General features: G+C 32.6%; 2 long non-coding RNA genes across 4 annotated transcripts; both read left to right on the plus strand.

Annotated features, from left to right (window-relative positions):
• The first annotated feature begins 125 nt into the window (after positions 1-125).
• On the plus strand, positions 126-3,561 carry LOC146906467 (uncharacterized). 3 transcript variants are annotated; one of them, XR_015017833.1, is made up of 4 exons: positions 126-2,415; positions 2,563-2,607; positions 2,836-2,885; positions 2,974-3,561. It is a non-coding gene; the product is annotated as an uncharacterized LOC146906467 (long non-coding RNA). The 3 variants fall into 3 exon arrangements; XR_015017835.1 differs by having other exon boundaries at positions 127-2,415; positions 2,563-2,700; XR_015017834.1 differs by lacking the exon at positions 2,974-3,561 and having other exon boundaries at positions 128-2,415; positions 2,563-2,700; positions 2,836-2,910.
• A 20-nt stretch (positions 3,562-3,581) lies between these two features.
• LOC146906468 (uncharacterized) lies at positions 3,582-5,698 on the plus strand. Its single transcript, XR_015017837.1, has 2 exons — positions 3,582-5,151; positions 5,289-5,698. It is a non-coding gene; the product is annotated as an uncharacterized LOC146906468 (long non-coding RNA).
• The last annotated feature ends 6,024 nt before the right edge of the window (positions 5,699-11,722 follow it).

An 11,722-nucleotide genomic window follows, 5' to 3' on the forward strand; every position in this document is an offset into this window, starting at 1 on the left:
GATCACCTTCCAAAAAAACGTATTTTTTGTTAATGAACCACCGGTCAACTCGCGGAAGTTAACTCACACCACCGACCAAAGACACGTGTGTGTGAGTTAACTCATGGGTATTATAATCATTTCTGTTGGAAATAAGCATTTTATTTGGGTAAAGAGCAGAATTCTTGTTCCTTTTCTTTCTTTGTTTCTTTGATCCTTTTTTTCTCTCTCTCAAGAGGCAATGATGACGATAGTTTCGGAGTATGGATCGGGATGGATCAATCGTCGTGGAAGAATACTTGCCGATGGCGTGGCATTCACTGAGATTTAATCAAATTGCAGTCATTCATGGCAGTACTTTTTCTCAACGATTGATCTCATCTTTGTTCCAGATCTGAGCCTCTGAACTTGAATTAACTTTGTTTTGTAATTATCTTAATACGATGTTGATCAGAGTCATATGGAGTGAAGACGTAAATTTCTTTTTGGATTCAATTCATTCAATTTTTACTCTTTCATTTCATATGTCATCTAACCAACAAACTGTTAACTATTATTCTTTATTTTGTATCCGATTTAAAAACTGAAAGTGTGTGCTGTTTCTCAACGATCGATCCCATCTTTGTTCCAGATCTGAGCCCTTGAACTGAATTAATGCGATGTTGGGTAGAGTTATATGGAATCAAAGATGTGAATTTCTTTTTGAATTCTATTCATTCAATTTTTACTCTTTGGTTCCATACATCGTCTAACCAACAAATTGTTAACTGTTATTCTTTCGTTTGTATCCGATTTAAGAACTGACTAATCCAGAGATCTGTTCTACTGTCCATTGGCAGATCATTGAAGTCAGAGCAGCAACATAGACTAGCCCAACACAATAATCTTTGATACTCCAAGGATTCAAATCTGAGATCTATAGAGCATTGGTCAAACCCTTCAGTTTTTATTTTCTTATATTAATTTTTTATTTTTATTATTATTATTATTTTTTTTACTTTTCCGTTCTTGTGTTATTTATTGAGTAAACCACTAAATTAGTTTTTATTGTTGTAAGCTATTTTCAAATTAGTTCAGACTCTTTTAATATTTTAAACTAGTTTATGTGTTTGTCAAAAAAATTTCAATTAGGTCTCTTTCTACTGTCTACGATGACCTAATTGAGAATCTTTTGATAAAGTCTAATTTGAAATATTTGTAGAGTAGAAATTTGAGAGTGATTTATAAAGATAGGGACCAATTTGATCGTTTAGGTATTATTTGTTTTTTTTGTGATTGTTCTTGGAAATATTGGTTTCGTGGTTAAGCATGTGTTAATCATGTTCCTACTCCAATTTGAAAGTTGCTTTATTTGATGTGTTTGAAACATATACAACCAATTGATAATTTAATTTGAACTTTGCAAGAAATAAAAGCTTTGTGATGGCAGTTTCAAGCATTATAACATTATGGCTTTGTATTGTTGTTGTGAGATGAGCTCTCAGTTTCACTTTACTATGAAGGTGTAGTTGCTTGATGATGTTACTGCACAACATCGGAAACTAGGAAAAATTCTGGTTATATCCTTTGAGGACAAAGATTATAGCTTTCATGCTGCCAACGATTGCAACAAAGATGATAGCAATGATGGATTTGCTTTTTTGTATGGATTATATTCAAATTTCTTTTAATTGTTTAACATCTCTATATTACTGACACTTGTGATGAAGGTATTTCTGTTGTCCGACATGTGTTGGTGTTCGACACCAACACATGTGATCACATTGAATTTTGTCATTTTCTCAAATTATTTTTAGTGTCGATGTGTTAGGCTCATTGCTTCATAGTTTAACATTTTTGTTAAGATAAGATTATTCTGATGAAAATGGTTCATGATTCATTGTAGCCTGATAAGTAGTGTATATATATATATTTCAATTAGATATTTTTAGTGGTTAACTTGAATGTGATTCTTAGTTTCCTATTTGTCTTGTAAATTTTCGCATTTGTTATACTGATTTGGATAGAATAGAAATTCTTTTACAACCATTATGATTTAGCCTGGATTTGTTTATATCAATTGGTTTTAATGAATATTCTCACAATCCAAACAAAAACACATTCTCTGTGTTGTCCCAACAACTGTGTTTGGAGAACTTGTGCGATGTGCATTCTATAGTAGATTTAAATATAATAAAATGCTAACAGAGTTGACACAATATGCCCTTGCAAATGACGATGGTGGAGGAGTAGGTGCAGCTGCAGGCTTAACTTTGGTCAGGTTAATCACCGGAGGGCAGAGGAAAAGGTCGATCAACGATGTTTCAAACTGTAGAAGTACAGGAGCTGGTGGTTCAATTCAGCTGGAACAGTACTCAGAAGATCACTAAGATTAGTCGTAAGACAGAAGACACATGGTTTGGATCGCTACATGGGATTCCTGCAAATTGTAAAATGGTACGTAGAGTTTCAACTTTTGCTTTTGAAAAAGAAGTCGTAGTTATTGGTACAATGAGTAGAAATATTATATTATATTATAGTTGCTTTGATCAAATAAGAAAACTAAGCATAATGGTGTTACTTACTCGGTAAATCTGCTTGCAGTGCAGGAAAATCGGCCACAATGCCACCAACCTTTGCAGTTTCAAGGTAAGTAGCAATCACAACATTAGGATTTTGAGGTCTCCACAATGACATTGTTACTGCAATTTCGACCGCGTTGGCAGCATTTTTTACATCAAGGTTCGCAACGTAACTGCAACCACGGCCACAATTTGAAACTATGATTAATAGTGCACTTTTTTAGTTGTGATATTTGTTAAATGAATCAGCGAGGAACCTTGTATTTAGTATGTGATTTGAATTATACCTTTGCAGGTGAAGGAAAGTATGTTGTGGCTCTTTCTTCATTTCGAAAGGATTTTGTGGTAAATAAAGTGCAAAATTATGGCTCGCTCTTATCTGTTCTTTTTGATATCTTTCTTTCTTTGATCCTCTTTTTCTCTCTCTCTCAAGAGGCAATGATGATATTGGTTTTGGAGTGTGGATCAAGATGGATCGATCGTCGTGGAAGAATATTTGCTGATGGCGTGGCATACACTGAGATTGAATCAAATTGCAGTCATTCATGGCAGTGCTCCCATCTTTGTTCCAAATCTGAGCCTCTGAACTGAATTAATGCAATGTTGCTTAGAGATATATGGAATGAAAGATGTGAATTTCTTTTTGGATTCTATCCATTCAATTTTCTCTCTTTCGTTCCATACATCATCTAACCAACAAACTGTTAATCTGGAGTCCAGTTCAACCATCCGTTGGCAGATTCAATTGAAGTCAGAGCAGCAACATTTAAGTTATTTATAGACTATCCCAACACAATAATCTCTGATACCCGAAGGATTCAAATCCGAGATCTAGAGAGCAGTGCACTGCAGCAGCAACATATCTTATTTGATTATCAGTGTCGACGTGTCAAAGGTCAATGCTTCATAGTTTAACATTTTCGTCAAGATAAGATTATTCTGATGAAAATGGTTCATGATTCATTGTAGCATGATAAATAGTGTGTGTGTATATATATATATATATATATATATATATATATATATATATATATATATATAGAATATATACTATGAGAATGATCATCTTATATGAGAATGATGAGAATAATTATCAACCGTTTGATCAAAAATAGATGATGGAGATTAAATGTTCTATTTCTAACATCACATGTGCCTTTCCAAAGTGTATCCTTTGTTGAGAACTGTTCAGCTTCTCATCTTCGTTGATCCAAAAACCACACAGCAGAGCTTTAGTCCCACTCCCACCCACCGTTTGTGCTGACACCCTTCACCATCAAAATTGTGCTGCTTTTTTTCTTTTTTAATATTACAAATTGATCTATTGATAACAACTAATCAATATAATCGATCTATATTGATAAAAAACCAATTTCAATCTTTTTTCACCTTAAATCAATCTTTCATCATGAATTAAACAAACAAACAATTAACAGTGATTTCATCTTTCAAATCTATTTCAATTTGTGTACTCCTATGATGTTGAATTGATTTTGTAATTTGGGGTTTTTTATGATTTTTTTGTTCAGAGGTTCCATAATTAACATTGAAATAAAAAATCAATTTGACATGTATTGCGAAAAACTGATGGGAATCAACTTGTGAAGGTTCATCCACGTTATTTTTCTTGATGGAGGAAAGAATTTGTTGTTGTGTGAGGAGATAAACATGGTGAGAATAGTAATGATGAAGAAGATAGAGTTTTAATTAGGTATGCGTGAGTTTTAATGGGGTGCTTTAATATCAGCCGTCTATTTTTGATCTAACGATTGATAATTATTCTCATCATTCTCATATAAGATGGTCATTCTCATAGTATATATCCTCATATATATATATATATATATATATATATATATATATATATATATATATATATATATTTCAATTACATATTTTTAGTGGTTCACTTGAATGTGATTCTATGTTTCTTATTTGTCCTGTCAATTTTCGCATTTGTCATACTCAACTGGATAGAGTAGAATTTCTTGCACAACCTTTATGATTTAGCCTGGATTTGTTTATATCAATTGGTTTCAATGAATATTCTCACAATCCAAACAAAAACACATTCTTTTTATGTTATCCCAGTAATTTTGTTTGGAGAACTTGTGCCATATGCATTCTATATACAAATCTATATAATCAAATGCTAATGAAGTCGACACCATATGCCCTTGCACATAAAGAGGGTGGAGGAGTAGGTGTAGCTGCTGCAGGCTCAGCTTTAGTCAGGTTAATCACTGTAGGAAGAGGTGGATTAACGTTTGCAACCTATAAAAGTATAGGAGCTTATGTTGGTGGTTTCAATTCAGCTGGAACAATACTCATAAGATCACCAGGATTGCGAGTAAGACAGCAGGCGCATGGTTCAGATCACTACATGGGCTTCCTGCAAATTGTAAATCGGTACATGAATTTCAGCTTTTGCATTTGAAAAATAATGTTACTTACTCATAACTCTGCTTGCAGTGGCTGGAAATTCGGTCACAATGCCACCAACCTTGGCAGTTTCAAGTTAAGTAGCAATCACGACATTAGGATTTTGAGGTCTCTGCAATGATGTTGTTAGTGCAATTTCGACCGCATTGGCAGCATTTTTTACATCAAGGTTCGCAACGTAACCGCAATCCTGGCCAGTTTGAAACCATGATTAATAGTGCACTTTTTTAGCTGTGGTGGTATTTGTTAAATGAATCAACGAAACAACGAATTATTTAGTATGTGATTTGAATTAATCCTTTGCAGGTGAAGGAAAAGTATGCTGCGTCTCTTTCTTCATATAGAAAGGATTGTGGTAAGTGCAAAATTGTGGTTGTGTACAACTTAGATGTCTTACCTTCAAAAGAGATCACTCCCTTATTGGTGGGATGGCCAATGTACCAAGTCATGGTGGTCAAAGTAGGGTTACTTATATTTCCTCACAAGGCCTTTGAGTAAAGTTATCAATCAACCGACCTTCAAAACCATACCAAGTTCATCGAGTTCAGTTTTGCTCCCATTTATTTTATTCCATTTATTGTCCATTTATGAGAGAGATAGACAAAAGAGATAAATTAATGATTATACCTATAGGTTTTATTGATGTTATGTTTGTAACTTTGATTTATGTTTATACTGAACCTGACAGAATTGGAAAACAAGGACCATTAATACTACACCGAGTGTTGGTCTGGAATTTGATAGCGCAGACACGGCTTGGTAATTTTGGAGCAAGTTGGTTACATAATTTGATATTACGTAATGATAACAATTCGGTGAAAAGAAATTACAATTAATAAGGACGACACATATTTTGCAATGAAAATCAACATTATTAATCATTTTCTTAATAACTATGTAAAACTCAAATAAGACACCTAATGCGAGACAAAGTGAGTAATATGTGAATGTGTCTCGACATAAACTTCCAAAGTTGAGATGTCAACGTTCACGAATTCTAATGCAACTCGCACAAGTATACACACGTACATGTTTTTTGATTTGTTCAATGATGAGTTTTCCTTATTCTTAGCTGCTTGTATACAAGAAAATAATTCTTAGCTGCTTGTATACAAGAAAAGAATGTGTCTAAAGTTTATTTGAATATGTTATCACCATGTTTCAGTGGCGGAGCCAGGATTTTTCTAGAGCCTGAGCGAAATTTTTATCCCGAATTCATATATGACATAATATATATATATATATATATATATATATATATATATATATATATATAAAGTCATAAATAGAAATAAAAGAGGTTCATTATTTTTTCAACAAAAGTACAATTTGAAATAAGAGAGAAGAAATATAACCTGACAATGGCGTGCTAAATAAAATTAGGAGGTAAATGCCCTTTCCGCGATCTCTTCTAGTCTTGAACGACCCTGAACCGGTATTTCTTCATCCATATTTGGCACCGAAATACCTTTAGCAACACAAAATTCTTGTACTTCAACAAAACGGTCTTCGCGGTGTGAATTAATCAAAACGTTTCACAAAACGTATTAAAACTATTTATATTATCATATAATGTATAATAACTTAGATCAATACTTTTTTCCATAATTATAACATGTTTAAAGTAAATAGAATAATAAAAATAGACTACATTTAGTAAAGATAGAATGTTTGACAGATTGAAAAGAAATTAACTAATAAATAACTACTCATAGCATATCTTTAAACAAAGTTCATGATCAATTAACTACATTTAGTTCTCATCATAAATTTTTATGAATAAAAAAGAGGCATTAAAGTGCCAAAAATGGTGTAAAAAATAATAAAAATGGTGAAGAAATAAATAAAAACAAAATTGGCTCAGCTGGATTAAATCTGGACCACTTGATCCATCAAGGGGTCCAAACTTAATCACTAAAGGGCTCATCACAGCCACAAGATCTAAATCAAAGAGTTAAAAAAACAAGGGAGCACAGTATACGATGGGCAGACGTGCGTGTGAACATTCAGCAAATAGGACAAAAAAGTTGTGGGACCCGCGTGAGTCAATGGAAGAGAAAGAGAGTCCACTCTTTCTTCTTCCTCTAGCCACGTGAATGAACAACACAAAAACCATCAAAGCTTCAAATTTTTTAAAACCTCAAATATTCATCAAATCTCACAAACTAAAATACCATTTTGCTTGGATTTTCACGCTGATCATGAATCTAAGCTTATATTTCACAGTGAATGTTTGTATAGAGAGAAAAGCAGAAGCATGAAGCATGGAGTCGCGACTAATGGGTTGGGCTTGTTGCAAGTAAAGCAGAAGCAGAGCCTGGGCACATGATGTTATACTCATCGCTAGTCAATATTCCCTCCGGTCCTATTTACAAGATAAAATTGACTTTTTAGAATCTAAACGAAATACATAAATTATTTAATGTATCTAAAAAATTAATTGTCTCTTGTAAATAGGACCGGAGGGAGTACATCTTAAAGAGATATGAAACACAAGAAAGGGATTAACAAGCCATTAACGGTAAAAGAGCAGTGTCGAGCTTATGCCTAAGAAAAGAATCAGAGAAACAAGTGAAAACCTACACCAACTCAAAGACCAGGGGTTTATAAACTAATCAGTTGCATCTACTTTTTTTTTTTTTACTTTAATTGCATTAAGGCTCAACTGTATGTTTAGTCCTTTATGTTTATTTTAGGCTTCAAGTTCATACCTTATATTTTAAAAATTTCAGTTTGGTCCCTTATATTTTTAAAGTTTTAAATTTGTCTAAAACACTATTCAATTGGAATAAGTTAACCCCTTCTGTAACTTGATTGTTTAGAGAATTGGGTTGAGAATATGGCTAATGAAACCCTTCTATAACTTGATTGTTTAGAGAATTGGGTTGAGAATATGGGTAATGAAACATTTTTTAATTTATTTTGTTTTATTAAACTCAATATTATATGACAATTCTAAAACATTGGGACTAACATTTGAAAAATCTGACTAAACATTTAATGTTTTAATCTGACTAACCGATTTTTAATGTGCCAAACATGACTAACTGATTTCAAATTTGACTAACTTATTTCTTTTTATTAAAAAAATATGAAGATTATAAATGAGTTGACTAAAAAGTAAGGACTAATTTCATGGATGAAATTTTTTGGAGAAACCAAAATTCTAAAGAATATTTTAGGGGGATTAAAATCAAATGTTAGTATATTTAAGGGGACCATTTATTTATTGAGAATTGCTCTTTACCCAAAAGTTTTCGCTCATTCCCAAGTGAAAAGACCAAAATACCCATGCGTGAGTTAACTCACGCTAGTGTTAAATTTGCATGAGTTAACTTACGCTGCGTGACTTAAGTCACGCAGAAAAACACTAAAACCTAGCGTGAGTTAACTCACGCTGGTTTTGTTTCATCTATATTCCAGCGTTTTCACACATTGTGTGGCTAGGAAAATGTGTGATTGCTATTGATTCCACTAAAAAGTAGTGGTGGGACAGCAGCATGGCATGTCATTGATTAATAAGAGAGTAGCTCAAATAGAGCTTTACACAGTACAATTAATGCGCCATGTACATCTGCCATTGATTAATCATTATCCTCTTCACATGGCTCCACATTATTTATGTATAAGTCCAAAAGGTCAAACATCAGTTTTAACATAGTACAATCAATAACCATCACACATTTTCCTAGCCACACAATGTGTGAAAAAGTTGGAGTATGGATGAAACAAAACCAGAGTGAGTTAACTCACGCTGAGTTTTAGTGTGTGTTTTTTCTGTGCGACTTAAGTCACGTAGCATGAGTTAACTCACGCAGGGGTATTTTGGTCTTTTCACTTGGGAATGAGCAAAAACTTTTGGTTAAAGAGCAGTTCTCTTACGTATTTAACTCTTTTCTTTTCAGGGTAATTGAAAGACATATTTAGTTTGAACATTTCTTTTGCAATTCAGTGGTCATTCTTATTTACTACTCCATCCGTTTCATAATACTTGTCGCTTTTGAAGAAATTACAGATACCAAAAAATCAAATAAATTTTGTTATTTTTGATGAAATTCTTTGTGTTTTTTCTATAATACCATTTATTATTTATTCTATTATTTCTCTCTCTCTCTCTCTCTCTCTCTCTCTCTCTCTCTCTCTAATAAATAAGTAAGGGTATTATTGACAAATCAATAATTAATGTTCCATTGAAATTTGAAAGTAACAAGTAAAGTGAAACAAAATTATTCTCTAAAAGCGAATATGTATTGTGAAACAGAGGGAGTATTAAGTTAGTTGCTATTTTGTGTAGCTTTTATGTAGTTAGAAGCAGCTCTAATGAATGAAAGATACTTAGCTCATTATGTTCAAAAGGAGTTACAATGATTCCATGAGTTGTTCTCATACCATCCACCATGAACTTTAGAAAATCAATAACTTACAAAATGACAATTTTAACCTTCTATCAAAAAAAAAGAATAAAGAGGTTTGGAGAAAATTTTATTAAAGTTATTAGGCTACATTATGTCTTGTGAAATTTTGACGACAAAGGATTGAAAGACTTTTCAGAAAACCTTGTAAAAACAGAGGAAACTTTGACGAAACTGTCTTAAAAATAGCTCAGAAAATTTCAGTCATTTTCTTTTAATTCGGAAAGACTTATAGAAAAAAGTGTGTGCATACATCCTATGTTAATTGAAGCATGTAAATTGTTAAGAAATTAAAATAAGTTCTAAGGGAACCATGGTTTGGCCAATTAAGGCTTGAATTAAAATCTAAAATAAAGGTAAATGACCTAGGACTGTGAGATATAAGATTCGTCGAGGAAATCAAGGGGTATCGTTGGGACTCTTGAAAATTAGTTATACTCATGTAGCGTGGGTTGTCATGCGCATTAAAAACTCCGTTGAGGTAATAACACTATCTCGAAACACCATATTTACATAAATTCCTTGTTGGTTTATATGCTTACCTCTGTGTTGTTTGTGAATAAACATGTTGAGTGAATATGTTTTCCCGTTCGCGGATCTGTATGCTATCAATATGATTATGATATGTTATATATTTTGCTTTCATATGATTGGAATTAATATATTAAATGCATGATGAACTGTGAAAAATATGATACATATGATTTTGTTGAAATATATGTATGCTCAATCATGTTGTTACGTTTGCTTATGTTAGATTGATATGTAAGTTGTTGCATTAAGCATATACGTGCAATCATATGCTCATGCATACAATAGTTATGTGGTAGCCTCAAATAGGATCCGTTGGGTGAGGTAGCCTCAAACAGGGACCCATCTTATTCCTACGGGAATTTTGAGTCGGTGATAGCCTCGAATAGGGGTTACTAGTGATGCCCTCATATATGGAGAACAATGATGAATCCGAGATGGAAAACATATATTAGTAAGTATTGCCCTAGGACCCTCTACAAAGTGGATTATATTCCAGAATCATTTGCATGTGACAACCTCGAATAGGGGTCACAATGACGACTTTGTAAATGAGTCACACTCATGTAGAGTCTGCATTGATAGGCTGATATTGCATCATTGTATCTTGTTTGAGAAATGTTTATCTTGATGCTATTTATCATATGTCTCTATGCTATGCATGCTTTTGTAATTATGTTTTTTGTGATCGTGACCCTCTACTTTACCCATGTAAATTTGGGTGTGGGTACCCCAAACATTCTTAATGTGCTTAGTTGTGGAAATTGTGATGACACTGAAAACGTGGTGAGAAGGTGAACTTGTTGGCAATTGGAGACAATCGTGCTTGACGCCACGCCATTAGTGGGTCTCAATACCCTCTCATCCCAGTTTTGCATTAAGGATTAGCTTAGTCTTATACTCGTAGACTCTTATATGTTTAGTGTCTCTACTTTGGAAATTGCACTGCTGTAAATGGTATTGCCATGATAAAAAAAAATATGCGTACACCATTTTGTGATTCATAAAGTGTATGATTAGGTTTAAAAAGTCCTTGTTGAAAAATGATTTATAAAACATGATAAATGTTTTAGATAATTGTTTTTGGATGATTTTGCAATAAATTATTTACCCTGATTTAAAGTAAAGACGATCATGAATAATACAATGCAAGATCTTGAATCATTTTTTTATTTAAAAAAAAGCACGTCCACTTTGAAAATCAGGGTTTTACACAACCTATAATGGCAAAACATGGTTGTGAACCTGTGAACGGAATGCAAAGCTTTAATGAGGGAAGCCTAAATATTTAGTAATTCAACTAATCTTAGTGTTGCTTTCACCCCTAAATAAATAATATCAATTCTAATTTACTTAAATAACTTACCACTTAGAAATATATCATAAAAACAACTCATTGATCAATAAATAAAATAATTCATCAAAAATAAATAATTATTTTTAAACATTGTGAAACCGGATAAAATATTATAATGATGAAATAGATTAGAATAGAATTCTTATTAGTTTATCAAAATTTCATAGCTTAAATTCCATATATAAGATAAATATACTTTAGGTTACAATGATTTGATTAAAAGGAGGATGCTACAATTTTTTTCAATTCTTTACACATAAAGTAAGTTATTGAATAAACAACAAGTCAAGAAAATTACTTTTTTTTTAATAAGATAAGAAGTAGTTTAGGCATCAAGGAGCGTCAGAAACATCTCAACTAGGTTGGCACCCAACCGAAGCTCCCATCCTCTACTGCCTACTCCATATATATTATTAAAAAAGGGAAAATAGATATACAAG

The sequence above is a fragment of the Medicago sativa genome, chromosome 7 (assembly GCF_051527215.1).
Source record: "Medicago sativa cultivar Bolivia chromosome 7, Bolivia_mono, whole genome shotgun sequence".
NCBI classification, from domain to species: Eukaryota; Viridiplantae; Streptophyta; class Magnoliopsida; order Fabales; family Fabaceae; genus Medicago; species Medicago sativa.